This window comes from Eutrema salsugineum, unplaced genomic scaffold (genome assembly GCF_000478725.1).
Source record: "Eutrema salsugineum unplaced genomic scaffold, Eutsalg1_0 scaffold_18, whole genome shotgun sequence".
In the NCBI taxonomy this organism is placed as follows: Eukaryota; Viridiplantae; Streptophyta; class Magnoliopsida; order Brassicales; family Brassicaceae; genus Eutrema; species Eutrema salsugineum.
In genome coordinates this window covers 1,479,621-1,493,846 of record NW_006256846.1, presented here as the reverse complement: position 1 = coordinate 1,493,846, position 14,226 = coordinate 1,479,621, and the positions used below count along the sequence as shown (strand labels likewise).

Here is a 14,226-nt window from a genome sequence, read left to right as displayed (position 1 = left end):
TGCTCAATATGGTGCAGAACTCAAAGTTCCACGGTCTAGCGGGAGAAGACCCCCTTGAGCATCTAGATCAGTTTGATCGGGTTTGCGACCTAACTAAGATCAATGGTGTCTCGGAAGATAGCTTCAAGCTACGCTTGTTCCCATTCAGCCTCGGTGATAAAGCTCACCAGTGGGAAAAGAACCTCCCGAGGGGTTCTATACAAACCTGGGAGCAGTGTAAACTGGCGTTCTTATCAAAGTTCTTTTCCACATCACGCACGGCTAAGCTCAGAAACCAGATCTCAAGCTTCACGCAGCACAACAACGAGAGCTTTAGCGAAGCTTGGGAACGGTTCAGAAGCTACACTAACCAATGCCCCCACCACGGCTTCTCAGAGGCATCCCTCTTGAGTACTTTATACCAAGGTGCACTCCCCAAGATCAGAAACCAACTCGATACAGCTTCAAATGGAAATTTTCTTGGGAAAGAAATCAATGCGGCAATGGAACTAGTCGAGAACCTAGCCATGTCTAATGATACTTATGGCGAAGACTTTGATAGAGTAAACCGTACAGAGGGCTCCAATGAAGAACAGCGTATGAAAAAGGATATAAGAGAGCTTCAGAGCAAGCTTGACAAGGTTCTGATGGCGACTCAAAAGCCAATACACTTTGTAGGCGAGTTTGATGAGCAAGGGCCAAGTTTTGACAATGTTAATGAAGATGGTCTAACTCAAGAGGAGCTGAACTACATAGGGAATCAGCAGAGGTATCAGCGGTTTAACAACTACAACAGTAACCCAAACCTCTCATACAGAAACCCGAATGTAGCTAACCCTCAAGACCAAGTGTACCCTGCTCAGCAACAACAACAGAGCTATGCTCCAAAAGCTCCTTTTCAGAATACCTTCCAGCCCAAACAACAGTTCAGTGGGCAACAGCACGGCTACACAAATCAGAATCAAGCGGCTCAGGGTAACAACTTCACCAGCCAACCGCAACATCACAAGTTTCCACCAGGGTTCAATCCGCAGCCGATGGGTAATCAGCAACAGAATCAGGGAACGGGTCAGAATCAGATGGGAAACGATGTCTGTGGGATCTTACAGCAACTGTTACAGGGTCAGCAGAGAGTTGAGAGCCAACACGCGACAATGCAGCAAGATATCAGAGAGCTTAAGCAGAATCAAGCCTCTACATCATCCCGAGGCCCGGCTTTACCAGGTAAACCGGAGCCCAATCCCAAGGAGTACGTGAACGCCATTACATTGAGGAGTGGCAAGGAACTACAAGCTCCGAAGCCTAAGACTAAGCTCATTGAGGCCAATGAGCAATTAGAGGGGGAGGCAGCCTCAGGTGATGTGTGTAAAGAAGCGGATTTTGAGAAAGAACCGATCAAGGACAAAGGAAAAGAGGTGGAAAAGACAACTGAGCTTGAAAAGCCATACGTTCCACCACCACCTTACCAACCCAAGATACCGTTCCCAGGGCGTTTCAAAAAGAAAATCTTAGACAAAGCCAAAGTGGTCTTTGAGAAACACTTGGAGAACACGCAACTCACCTTACCCATTATAGATGCTTTCTTAGCTATACCACAGCTTGGGAAGTTTCTAAAGGATGCGATCCTCAACATGACAAAGGAGCTCCAGGGTATGGTAATACTGAGCCATGAATGCAGCGCCATAATACAAAGGAGGTCTATACCAAGGAAGCTATCCGATCCGGGCAGCTTTACCTTACCGTGTGCTTTAGGTCACTTGAAGTTCTCAAACTGCTTGTGTGATCTAGGAGCTTCTGTGAGCCTAATGCCATACACGGTGGCGAAGAGATTGGGATACAAGAGTTACAAGCCGGCCAAGATCTCTCTTATACTAGCTGATAGATTGGTTCGCTTACCGGTGGGTTTGCTTGAGGATTTGCCTTTAAGGATCGGTGAGATAGAAATCCCCACGGACTTCATAGTTCTTGAGATGGACGAGGAACCATTGGACCCTATCATCTTGGGCCGACCGTTCCTAGCGACCGCAGGAGCCATTATAGATGTGAGAGGAGGAATGATTGAACTACACATCGGTTCCGAGCATATGAAGTTCAATGTTAAAGAGATGATGAAGAAACCGACCATTGGAGGTCAGGTTTTCTATGTGGAAGTGATGGAGGAGCTAGCTGATGAGCTCCTGGAAGAGTTGAACGCAGAGGATCCGTTACAAGTGGTCCTTACACGTGAACAAAGCGAGCACGGGTACTTGAACGAGGAAAGCGAGGTGTACAAGCAACTTTTGGACCAACCGAAGGAACTTGGAGCTGAGGCTAGGTTTTTGGAGCTCAGGAAGAGTGGCCTCGACATCTTAGACAGCGAGGGGTCCATGGGAACAGAGGAAAAACCTCGGGATATCATGGCCGTGGCAACTCATATCGAGGCCGATGGTAATCCGCGCGAGAACAAGGCAAAGGCCGAGGAAGCTGTTCGGGGCCAATGTAGCTTTGATACCGATTGGAATGAGGCAGACGCTCCCCCTGTTGAGCTCAAGCCTCTACCAACAGGGCTCAGGTATGCGTTCTTAGGCTTGAACTCCACTTTCCCTGTGATCATAAACGATAGTTTGCTTGAACATGAAGAACGTGCATTGCTTAATGAAATCAAGAAATTCAGGAGAGCAATAGGGTATTCCTTGGCCGACATAAGAGGAATCTCTCCTGATGTATGCACTCATCGGATCCACCTGGAGGACCAAGCCATGTCCTCTATTGAGCACCAACGTCGCCTTAACCCGAACCTCAAAGAGGTGGTTAAGAAGGAGATACTAAAGCTCCTTGAGGCAGGGATCATATATCCAATCTCTGACTCTCGGTGGGTATCTCCTGTGCACGTTGTGCCCAAGAAAGGTGGTATCACGGTGGTAAAAAATGATAAGGATGAACTCATAGCCCAAAGAACTATAACCGGCCATCGCATGTGCATTGACTATAGGAAATTGAATTCTGCATCAAGAAAAGATCATTTCCCTTTACCATTCATTGATCAAATGCTTGAACGGTTAGCCAATCATCCTTATTTCTGTTTTCTCGATGGATACTCTGGATTCTTCCAAATACCAATAGATCCAAGAGATCAAGAGAAAACGACATTCACTTGCCCTTATGGCACTTATGCTTATAGGAGAATGCCTTTCGGTTTGTGTAATGCACCAGCCACTTTTCAAAGATGTATGATGCACATTTTCTCTGATCTAATTGAAGAGAAAGTCGAGGTGTTTATGGATGATTTCTCCGTATACGGCTCCTCTTTCTTCGAATGTCTTGCTAATCTTTCTCAGGTTCTAAAGAGATGTGAGGAGCATAGACTTGTATTGAACTGGGAGAAGTGTCATTTCATGGTACAAGAAGGCATTGTCTTGGGGCACAAGGTATCAGAGAAGGGAATTGAGGTGGACAAGGCCAAAATCGAGGTGATGGTGAACCTACAAGCTCCGAATTCTGTAAAAGGGATAAGAAGCTTTCTTGGGCACGCTGGGTTCTATAGGCGGTTCATTAAGGATTTCTCCAAGATAGCTTGGCCTTTAACTAGGCTATTGTGCAAAGAGGTGGAGTTCATCTTTGATGAAGAGTGTGAGGAAGCGTTTAAGAGGATCAAGGAGGCTTTGATCAGTGCACCAATTGTACAAGCTCCCGATTGGTCTTTACCATTCGAAGTGATGACTGATGCATCTGACTATGCCGTAGGAGCTGTCTTGGGGCAGAAGAAAGATAAGAAACTCCATGTGATTTACTATGCCAGCCGCACCTTGGACTCAGCTCAAGAAAAGTATGCAACCACCGAGAAGGAAATGCTTGCCATTGTGTTTGCATTTGACAAATTCAGGAGTTATCTAGTGGGATCAAAGGTCACGGTTTACACAGATCACGCGGCCTTGAGGTACTTGATGTCTAAAAAGGACGCTAAGCCGAGGCTTTTGAGATGGGTCCTATTGCTCCAAGAATTCGACATGGAAATACTTGACAAGAAGGGCATTGAAAACGGGGCCGCAGATCATCTCTCAAGGCTGAGGATTGAAGAAAAGGTCCCCATAGACGATGCTTTACCTGAGGAACATCTCATGCTGGTACGGTCTTACTTAGAGGTGGAAGAGGCCAACACGATCAAGGAAAGAAGCCTCCCATGGTTCGCGGATCTTGTGAACTACCTGTCTTGCGGTTTAGAGCCACCGGATCTTGATGCTTATCAGAGGAAAAAGTTCTTTAGAGATGTGATGAGATATCATTGGGATGAGCCGTATCTTTACGTGCTTAACAAGGACCATCTCTATAGGCGATGCTTGGCCGAAGAAGAGATCCATCCGGTGCTACAAGAATGCCACGGCTCAGCGTACGGTGGTCACTTAGGTGCATTCAAGACGGTTGCCAAGGTTTTGCAAAGCGGCTTCTGGTGGCCGACTATGTTCAAGGACGCTCAAGATGTGGTATCGAGATGCGAGGCTTGTCAAAGGCATGGTAACATATCCAAGAGGAATGAGATGCCCCAAAACCCAATCTTTGAGGTCGAGGTCTTCGACTGTTGGGGCATTGACTTCATGGGTCCCTTTGTGAGTTCATGCGGAAATCAGTACATCCTTGTCGCGGTGGATTATGTGAGTAAGTGGGTCGAGGCTGTTGCATCCCCAACCAACGATTCAAAAGTGGTGGTAAAGCTTTTCAAAAGTATCATTTTCCCACGGTTTGGAGTTCCAAGAGTAGTAATCAGTGATGGGGGAAGCCACTTTATCAATAAGACACTTGAGAGTCTTTTAAGGAAGCATGGGGTAAAGCACAAGGTGGCCACACCTTATCATCCGCAGACTAGTGGTCAAGTGGAGGTCTCTAACCGACAGATAAAGGTTATTCTAGAAAGAACCGTGAGCTCATATAGGAAGGATTGGAGCAAGAAACTTGATGATGCTTTGTGGGCTTACAGAACCGCGTACAAGACCCCCATCGGAACCTCACCGTTTAACCTGCTCTATGGGAAAAGCTGTCATCTACCGGTTGAGTTGGAATACAAAGCATTGTGGGCAGTGAAACTTCTGAACTTTGACATCAAGACTGCACAAGAGAAGAGGGTTTTACAGCTTCATGAGCTTGAGGAAATCAGGTTAGATGCTTTTGAGAGCTCTAAGATCTACAAGGAAAGGACCAAGGCGCTTCATGACAAGAAGATACACAAGAGAGAGTTCAAAGAAGGAGACCAAGTTCTGCTGTTTAACTCGAAACTCAAGCTATTCCCTGGGAAGTTGAGATCCAGATGGTCCGGTCCATTCAAAATTCTTGAAGTAAGGCCTTATGGAGCGGTTGTTCTAAAAGGAAAAGATGGACAAGGCTTTGTGGTAAACGGTCAGAGGGTAAAGCACTACCTGGCATCAGAAACAAGAGAGGGAGCTACCTCAGTTCCTCTTCTTGAACCAGAATCAGCCTGAAAAGGTATGAAAAGTCAAACTTAGTGACGTTAAACAAAGTGCTCTTGGGAGACACCCCAAGCTTATCCTTGTACATATTTCGCTTTTCATCTTCTTTTTCTTTTTACTTGAAGCTTTTTGAAGGGTTTGTTAAGTGTTTCAGGAGTTAGATGGTGAATCTTGATGATGAGAGTAAGAAAAAGCTTGAAAATGACACGGCCTGATGAATTAAGTCCTAGAGTGTACGTAGCCTCGGTATCGACCCTTGGTATATACATACCGCGGTCACCTTTTACCGAGTAAAGCCTGAAGAACCTCGGCTAGACTCCTCGACTCGATTTCATCATAGCCGTGTCCGAGAAGTGTCATAGTGAAATGACTAAGTGTGGGGGAGAGCCACGGTGTAAACACCTCGGTATAACTATACCGAGGGGCAAAGTTCACTTAAAACGATCTAAAACCTCGATCCGAGACCGCGACCAGTTTACACCAGGGCCGGACCGTTTAAACCCCCTGCACCAAGTGATTCTTTGTTAAAACAAGTGACCTCGGCATGATACCCTCGTGGTGGAGCATACCGAGGTGCCCAGTTTCAAGAATGATCAAAAACATAAACACTTGGGACACTTGAGTCAAAGAAGAAGGTTTGCGCGGACTAAGGAAAAGATTTGAAGGCCGCGGGGAAATTCTTGTTAACTTGAGCTTAGCCCACTCGGCTTGGTGCCCTCGGGGTAGAACAAGTCAAGGCCGCTCAAGAGAACACGAGAAAAACCACTCTAGTCCGTACGGCCCACGTCATTCCCAAGTCGCGCCATTTGGAAGCTTTGCGCGGTAATTTGAATTTAAACGACCGGTCAAAGCTGTTTTGGCGCGGTTCAACGGTAGCAGCTGGAGGAGAAGGGGGGACCAGTCCCACTACAGTCCAAACGCCAGCTGGAAAGCGAAACACCGCCCATACCAGCCTCCATCCCGAGCCAAAACCGAGAGTTCGCCTTCTTCTCTCTTTTCTCTGCATTTCACGAGCACATCTCTCTCATTTCTCATCCATTTCTTGTGATTCCAAGCGTTCTAGACTCGTTAGGGTGTTGTATATTCATCATAAGCATTCCACTAAGCTTGAATCTTGGATTTCCAAAGGTATTTGCATCTTAAAGAACTCATCTTTTTCCTTCATTCTTTGCGAGCTTTATTGTTTGTGAAATGTGGAATCGATTCTTTTAGAGCATGTCGGCCTTTGGGAACAATTTTAAAAATTCCATCAAGATAGATAACATAAGAAACCGGTCTTTGCCCTGAAAATCACTTGTTCTTGAGTTTTTAAAATTCTTGAGAAAATGCGCTTGGAATCGGTCTTAATGATGCTTTGAGATGTTGAGCTGAACTGTCTAGATATCGTGTCTTTCTTTGCTTGTTCTGGCTTGTTCTTACTTCCTTTGATGTTTGGAAAAAGCTATAACCCTGGTCTTGTTAGAGAAAAAGCTCTGTTCTTGCTATCTTTAGAGACATGTGCTTGTTGATGTACATGATTCTAACGGTCTCTTTGAGGATCTGCCATGCAGATGACCGGCGACCGAGCTGTTCCCACTCATGAGACGAACAAAAACGAGGTCCAGAGGAGGAGTACAAAAGGGAAAGCCGTGGCCGTGGCACGCAATGGTGGAACAAGCAAGAAACCCTCCGTGAGATCCGATGGTGAGCCAGCCGCCAAGCGAGCAAGGAACGCCGAGCTCACTCTGGTTCCAACCCTTGAACCAAAAAGGAATGGGAAGCAGGCAGCCACTGAGAACGATGGAGACGAGCTGAGAGCCATAGTCCCTCATGAACCCGATTGTGGCAAGAAGGCCAAGAAGGAACCAAAGCCCGAGCCCGAGGAGGAACATTTCCCGACTACTGAGGAGTACTTGGACCACTTTAACTCTATAAGAGTAGCTCAAGGTCGGTTCTCTGATATGGAGCTGTTGAAGAAGCTTGAGATACTCGATGATGTTACACTCATCTTTCAAAACATGGGCTTGGCCGAATTCTTCATGATGAGCGATGTTGCTTACGAGGGGATCACACAACAGTTTCTTGCCACTTTGGAGGTTGTCATCTACCCCAAGAGAGATCCCAAGCGTCTACATGGCAAAGGGTTCGGACACATTGAGTTTGACATAGAAGGCATGCACTACAAGGTCAGTTTCAAGGATTTGAAAGGAATGGAAGCTCGCTTGACAAGTTTGTGTACCCTCGTGATGAGTTCCCTCGTGATGAGTTGGCCGCGTTGTGGGAAACGATATCTTTCGGAGGCAAGAGCAAGACAAGCTGCATCAGGAACCCTGCGATCAGATACACCAACCGGGTCCTGGCCTCTACGTTCTTCTCTACATACAACCCTGGTGTCATTCACACGGCAGAGCTTGAACTGTTGGGACTTGGACTTAAGCCGCTCATCACTCAAATGAAGAACAAAAAGGAGTTCCAAGGGCCAATGCATGTACCGTCTTTAGGAGCGTTCTTTGCGATTCAAATGCTCACCTATAAACACAATGTGTGGTGTGACCGAAAGAAGAAGGGAGCAAGGAGGCTTCAGAACGGTTGGATTGTCACTAAAATCTTGAGAGCTCAAGGGTTCATATTCCCTGATTCACCATCGAGGCCGAGTCTCATTAATGAGCAATACCTAAGTAAAAGTGGTTTCTTTGGAGGCAAGTCAGGGGATAGATGGGTTTACAACTTCACACTGATGCACAGGGACGGTACACAAGTTCTACTGCCTAACCGAGGCCTCACCATGCTTGATAAGCAGTGTAACGTCTCCTTCTATGTCCTCGAGGATCAGTTGTACAACCCATCTCTCGGCCCACCAATGCGCAAGTGCACCAAAGCCATACCTAACAAGCCTCAGAACGAGAACGGCCCGGCCGGAGGTGAGAATGAAGAAGAACGGCACGCTGAGAGAAGGATGGGAGCAGGCCGATATCATTTTGATCCATACGTGTGGGGTGAGCCTGAATATCACACCAAGAAGCTGTATTTGCGAGTGAACACTCTCCAAAAGTGGTGTAAGTGGCAAGACAAGACCATTCATGCCCTGGTGGACTGTGTAAGGCACTTGAAGAAGAAGGTCAAGCAGCTCACACGGCCATCTTCTCCGGACAAGAACTCGGGGACCTCAACCGCACCAGTTACACAAGAGGAGGTTGGGGAAAGCTCAAACGCAAGGAACCCGGAGTTTCCACCAGGCAAAGAAGATTGGATCGACCCTGCCTTGTCATTCTTACCTGAACCCTCGGATAGCAGCCCACCACGTCAATCCACACCCTCCTGCTCAACATCAAATCCCTCGTACTACTTGGGATCAGACCTCTCCGACTAAGGTATCGACTTCAAACTCTTGTACATATGCATCTTGTGTATATCATCCTGCATTCGTTTAGTTTGTCTTTTTACTTCTCTCACACGCTTTGATAACACACGGGACTGTGTTATTCAAGTGTGGGGGAGGAGCTTTGTGTTTTCTGATCTTGTTTTCTTTGTTCTTATTTGACTTTTGCATTCTTGAGTCTCATCTAGCTTTGTACATATGGTAAAACCGCATCATTCTAGTTGCATCTCGCATTTTAAGATCGAGTCTAGTTGCATCATTTAGGATTGCATCAGTGCAAGGGGCAATGATAGATTTTTTCCTAGAGAGTAAATCACTTGAGAACTTGAACTAAATATGCTTGTGAAACTCATTCTGTGCTTGTAAAGCTTGAAACGATTTGAATCTGAGAAGCAAGTCTGAATTACACTCAACTCTAGCTAAGTGATAACCCTGAACTTGAATTGTAAATATCTTTTGATGCATTGCTTAAATTGGCTTGTGGATACCGATATACATACTTGAGCTAGAATCATTGTTTTCACCACCCTCTTTTCCTTAGCTCAAGTAGCTGAATCCGCATCATGGATCAGTTCCCTCACCTTGAACCCAACTTTCTTTTCGAGCCAATGTTTGTGTGTGAATTGTAAGGCCACCTTGGACTGAACTTAGCAGAAAGTGTTAGGTTTAGAGCGACAAGGGCATGTCTCATTGAGTGCTATGTTCCAACATCAAGGAACTAAGAGTATTGGCGAGAAATAAGTGTGGAGGAAAAGATCTATTGGTGAGTGGAAAAAGGTGAGCTGAGTGGAAAAGAGAGTGTGGAGATAGCTAGGGGAATGAAAGAAAAAGAATCGAGTCTTGAATTGGAAAAGATAAGCTCTGTTGTTCTAAAAAAGTAAAGTATAGTCTCTGAAATGAAAAGAAGCCAAAAAAAAAAAAAAAAAAAGGGGCTCAAGTGTTCTAAAAAGAAAAGAAAAGAGGCTAATCGCTGTAAAAGAAAAGAGCTGTGTGAATAGGTAAACACCAAGACTTGGAAATCAAAACAAAAGTTAGTCCCCTGGTGAAAAGAAAGCAATTGAGAGAGTGAGGATCTTGAGAGGGTGAGCAAGTGAGAAAAGCTTTGAGTGGAGCGTGGGGTGTGATGAGTCTTGCCCTTGTATGCATCGGTTGCTTTTTACCTTTAGCATTCTGCCAAAGTTTGGTCGTTCATTGAGAGATCCCACTGTTGCATTGCACCCGCTTGAATATTGATGAGATCACTTTTATCTCATGACCTTACCCTAGCCAAGCCAGCCTATTTGAACATTGCATCATCTGATTCACCGGTTACTAGCTTAATGAATGTGAAAGAGTTGAGTGTGATAATGACTTGTGGAGATTCTGTGCTTTAATTGTGAAATATCTGAGTATGGCTTTGCATTGCATATTTGAGCATGAATCCGAGTTCTCTTTGTGATCACTTCTTTCTAAAAAGGAAATATGAGCTCCATCTGCATTACAACCTCTTTCTCTCATTTGTTTTCTTCGCTTGAGGACAAGCAAAGGACAAGTGTGGGGGAGTTGATATGTCTATATTTTACATCATTTAGAGTGCATTTTAGAGTCCTCATCATGTGTTTTCCCATGTAAATTGAGTCTCTAGGCATGAAAATAGGATTTAGGGCTTGCATTAGGTCCCAAAGAGTTTTGCATGTTTTGAAGTCTTTATCAGGTGCTTTGGGAGTCATTTGGAGCTTAAGAAGAGGAGCAGAGAAGAAGACGGTGAAGAAAAGGGTCAAAAATGGTGAAAACCGCTTGGAGGAATTTCTCGGCCAAATCGCGTACCGGACGGACAGAAACCTCGGTCAAAATCCTTACCGATCGCTCATTACCGGCCAAAATCCTTACCGATCGTTCAACCTCGACCAAAAAGCTTACCGATCGCTCAGCACCGACCAAAATCCGTACCGATCGACCAAAGTCAGCCTGGGTCGAAGATCAGGCGTAAATACCGCGGGTTGAGTTTTGTCCGAGGCGAAGGAATTTTTACGACCAAAAAGCTTACCGCGGTACACAGCCCTCGGTCATTTTCCTTACCGCGGGAAGCTTTTCTCGACCAAAATCTGTCCTTGTCCGCGCGTCTCAAAGATCTGCAATCCGGGGAACCTTCCGGTCCGAACCAGTTGGCGGGGTCTTCAGCAAAGTTGGAGATAATCAAACAAAGATCCCAGAACAGTTGGAATCATCCAATTCGGACCCGTGGGGAGAAAGATACAGCTTCCGGAAGATGCACCAACATTACGCGCATCCGAGAACCGAACGGCGGAGCACAAAGATCACGGCGGACGGAACCTTTCCGGACCGAACCAGCTTGCCCGGTCTTCATCAAAGTTTGAGATCTGTGAAAGACCTTTTCAGAAAAGTTGGGGTCGCTCAATTCGGACGAGTGGTTTGAAAGATAAAGTCTCCAGAGTTCACATCGGTCCAAACAGCTTATTTTCCGGTGATTCCAATGCGGTTCAAAGATGTGAAATCCAGGAAGCCTTCTACTTCCCAAGCTCCGACGCTTTCTTCATCAAAGTTCGAGATTATTGAGTCATCTTGACTATGGGACTGGTCTCAGTACATTTGGAGTCGTGGGTTGAAAGTTACTGCTTCCGGAAGGCGACATGGTCAATACGAGCCCAAATATGTTGCGATACGCGCTAAGTGTTTTCTCAGGGCTCGGCATCATTACCTCGACATCGGCCAAGTCAAGGCTCATATTTTGGGAGTATTCTGAACTAGGCCTCGTGCTGACACGTCGGCACGTTGGAATCAAGGCATGCACACGTAAGAAATGAAGCTGGAAACAACTAAGTGTTGAACGTGCACCTCGGTGTAGCGACCTCGGCGTGCATGCCGGACCCTGTTCGCCCAAACCCCTCGACTACCAAGCGCCTCGGCATTTCATGCCGAGGTCCATTGTCACGAAGACAGAATCAAGAACAAAGCTGCCCAAGAACACACACGTGAAGATGGATCAAAGACTAGGGTTCATGCATGTTCTTGACGAGTTCTTCACGAGATCTTCGTTTGGATCTGGACTCACGTGCACTCCTCGACATGAAGACCTCGGCTTCACTCTCCGACACACCGTGGCACTCACCCATCAACCCAAGAACGCGGTTCAGTACCCGGTTTGTTCCGGGCTGACCCGCGACACTTTACCTTTGCTATATATACATTTTGAGACTAAAAACCTAAGGATCTTATCTCTTATCTGTTTTTAGCTTTAAGAACTTGCCTCTTTGGTGAAACTTGATGATTCTAATCTGATATCTCGTTTTTGCATGAGAAATCTTGTTCTTTCTTTATTTCTTTTATCATCTAACATTAAACTCCTCATCATGACCAGCTACAGGTCTTGCAAAGGACTCAGTGAGCTCGTTATGATTAGTGAGTAGTCGTTTAAGCGGCTTTAGATGAGTAGATTAGGGTGCTTTCAAGGTAGATTAGTGGGTTTAGGTGTCTAGTCTTGCATGTTTCATTCTTTAACCGACGAGATCTCTAGGCTGGATCCAAGCACATCACTTGAGGTTCAGATCTGAGACATATCTCGCATCAAAAGTGTTTGTAGAAATGTCTGAACCACTCGGTTAAGGGTTTAAGAGTCTTTCATCGCGAGAGTGATAGTTTGTTCTCTTAAATGACATTTTTGAACTAATTCTTATTGCTGATTGATTCGATGCTTCTCAAAAGACATTTTTGGTATGAAGGAGGATCAATTTAGATGCTTAATACTTTCATGAGAAGATTAACATGCCTTGAGTTCAAAGTTAAATGAAACCGCTTGATGTTTTGATTCATTAACCCACTAGTTGAACATTGGGAGCACCCGAGTGAAGTATCTCGTCTAAAGTCTCTTGCTTTATTACATATTATCATCATCTGAATCGCTTAGTTATCATTTGCATCTTTGCTTTGTTTGATTCTCATCATTTACTTTACTTATCTTGACTTAAATAAACAAACAACATAGACTAGTGTCTCGTTGACAAGTCTGGATTGACACCTCTTAGTACTACTTTGACAAGGGGATTGATAGCCCTGAGATCTAAAAAGTCTTATATATCAATTGGCGCCGTTGCCAACTTGTCGGAGCATTAGTCTTTTGTTTCTATCAATTGGCGCCGTTGCCAACTTGTCGGAGCATTAGTCTTTTGTTTGTTCTTGAGCTCAAGATTTTAACTTTCTTTGTTTTACTAACTTCTTTGCAAGTTCTTGTGTTGCTTTCAGGTGCATGAAAACCAGGTCTCGGAGCACAGAACCGCCTTTACCGTACGACGACAACATCAACCGGATTGAGAGGCGAGCTCGCGAGAGGGAACGGCATTTTGAACGACTTGGAATGGCAGAACAGCAAAGGATCGAGCAACAGGCTCAAGAAGCCGAACACCAGGCTCATGCTAATCAGGCGCAGGCAGGCAGGAATGAACAACAGGCCTATGTTAACCAACAACAAGCTCAAAGGAACGAGAGGCTTGCTCAGCAAAACCAACAACAAGCTAATAGGAACGAGCAACAAGCCCACCATGTTCATCCGCCACCGCCACAAGCTCAGAGACAACCTCCTCCGGTCTTTGTTGGAGAGAACGACCGAGCTAATGCGCACCAATACCGAGCTGGGATTCAAGCTCCACCGGTTTAAAACAACAACTTTGAGGTTAAAGCTTCCCTGCTCAATATGGTGCAGAACTCAAAGTTCCACGGTCTAGCCGGAGAAGACCCCCTTGAGCATCTAGATCAGTTTGATCGGGTTTGCGACCTAACTAAGATCAATGGTGTCTCGGAAGATAGCTTCAAGCTACGCTTGTTCCCATTCAGCCTCGGTGATAAAGCTCACCAGTGGGAAAAGAACCTCCCGAGGGGTTCTATACAAACCTGGGAGCAGTGTAAACTGGCGTTCTTATCAAAGTTCTTTTCCACATCACGCACGGCTAAGCTCAGAAACCAGATCTCAAGCTTCACGCAGCACAACAACGAGAGCTTTAGCGAAGCTTGGGAACGGTTTAGAAGCTACACTAACCAATGCCCCCACCACGGCTTCTCAGAGGCATCCCTCTTGAGTACTTTATACCGAGGTGCACTCCCCAAGATCAGAAACCAACTCGATACAGCTTCAAATGGAAATTTTCTTGGGAAAGAAATCAATGCGGCAATGGAACTAGTCGAGAACCTAGCCATGTCTAATGATACTTATGGCGAAGACTTTGATAGAGTAAACCGTACAGAGGGTTCCAATGAAGAACAGCGTATGAAAAAGGATATAAGAGAGCTTCAGAGCAAGCTTGACAAGGTTCTGATGGCGACTCAAAAGCCAATACACTTTGTAGGCGAGTTTGATGAGCAAGGGCCAAGTTTTGACAATGTTAATGAAGATGGTCTAACTCAAGAGGAGCTGAACTACATAGGGAATCAGCAGAGGTATCAGCGGTTTAACAACTACAA

At 45.6% G+C, this 14,226-nt stretch overlaps 2 non-coding genes across 2 annotated transcripts; both read right to left on the bottom strand.

The window, feature by feature from the left end:
- Window positions 1-263: 263 nt before the first annotated feature.
- On the bottom strand, window positions 264-370 carry LOC112087437. Its single transcript, XR_002900117.1, has one exon. It is a non-coding gene; the product is annotated as a small nucleolar RNA R71 (small nucleolar RNA).
- A 13,347-nt stretch (window positions 371-13,717) lies between these two features.
- Window positions 13,718-13,824, bottom strand: LOC112087395. Its single transcript, XR_002900077.1, has one exon. It is a non-coding gene; the product is annotated as a small nucleolar RNA R71 (small nucleolar RNA).
- Between the last annotated feature and the right edge of the window lie 402 nt (window positions 13,825-14,226).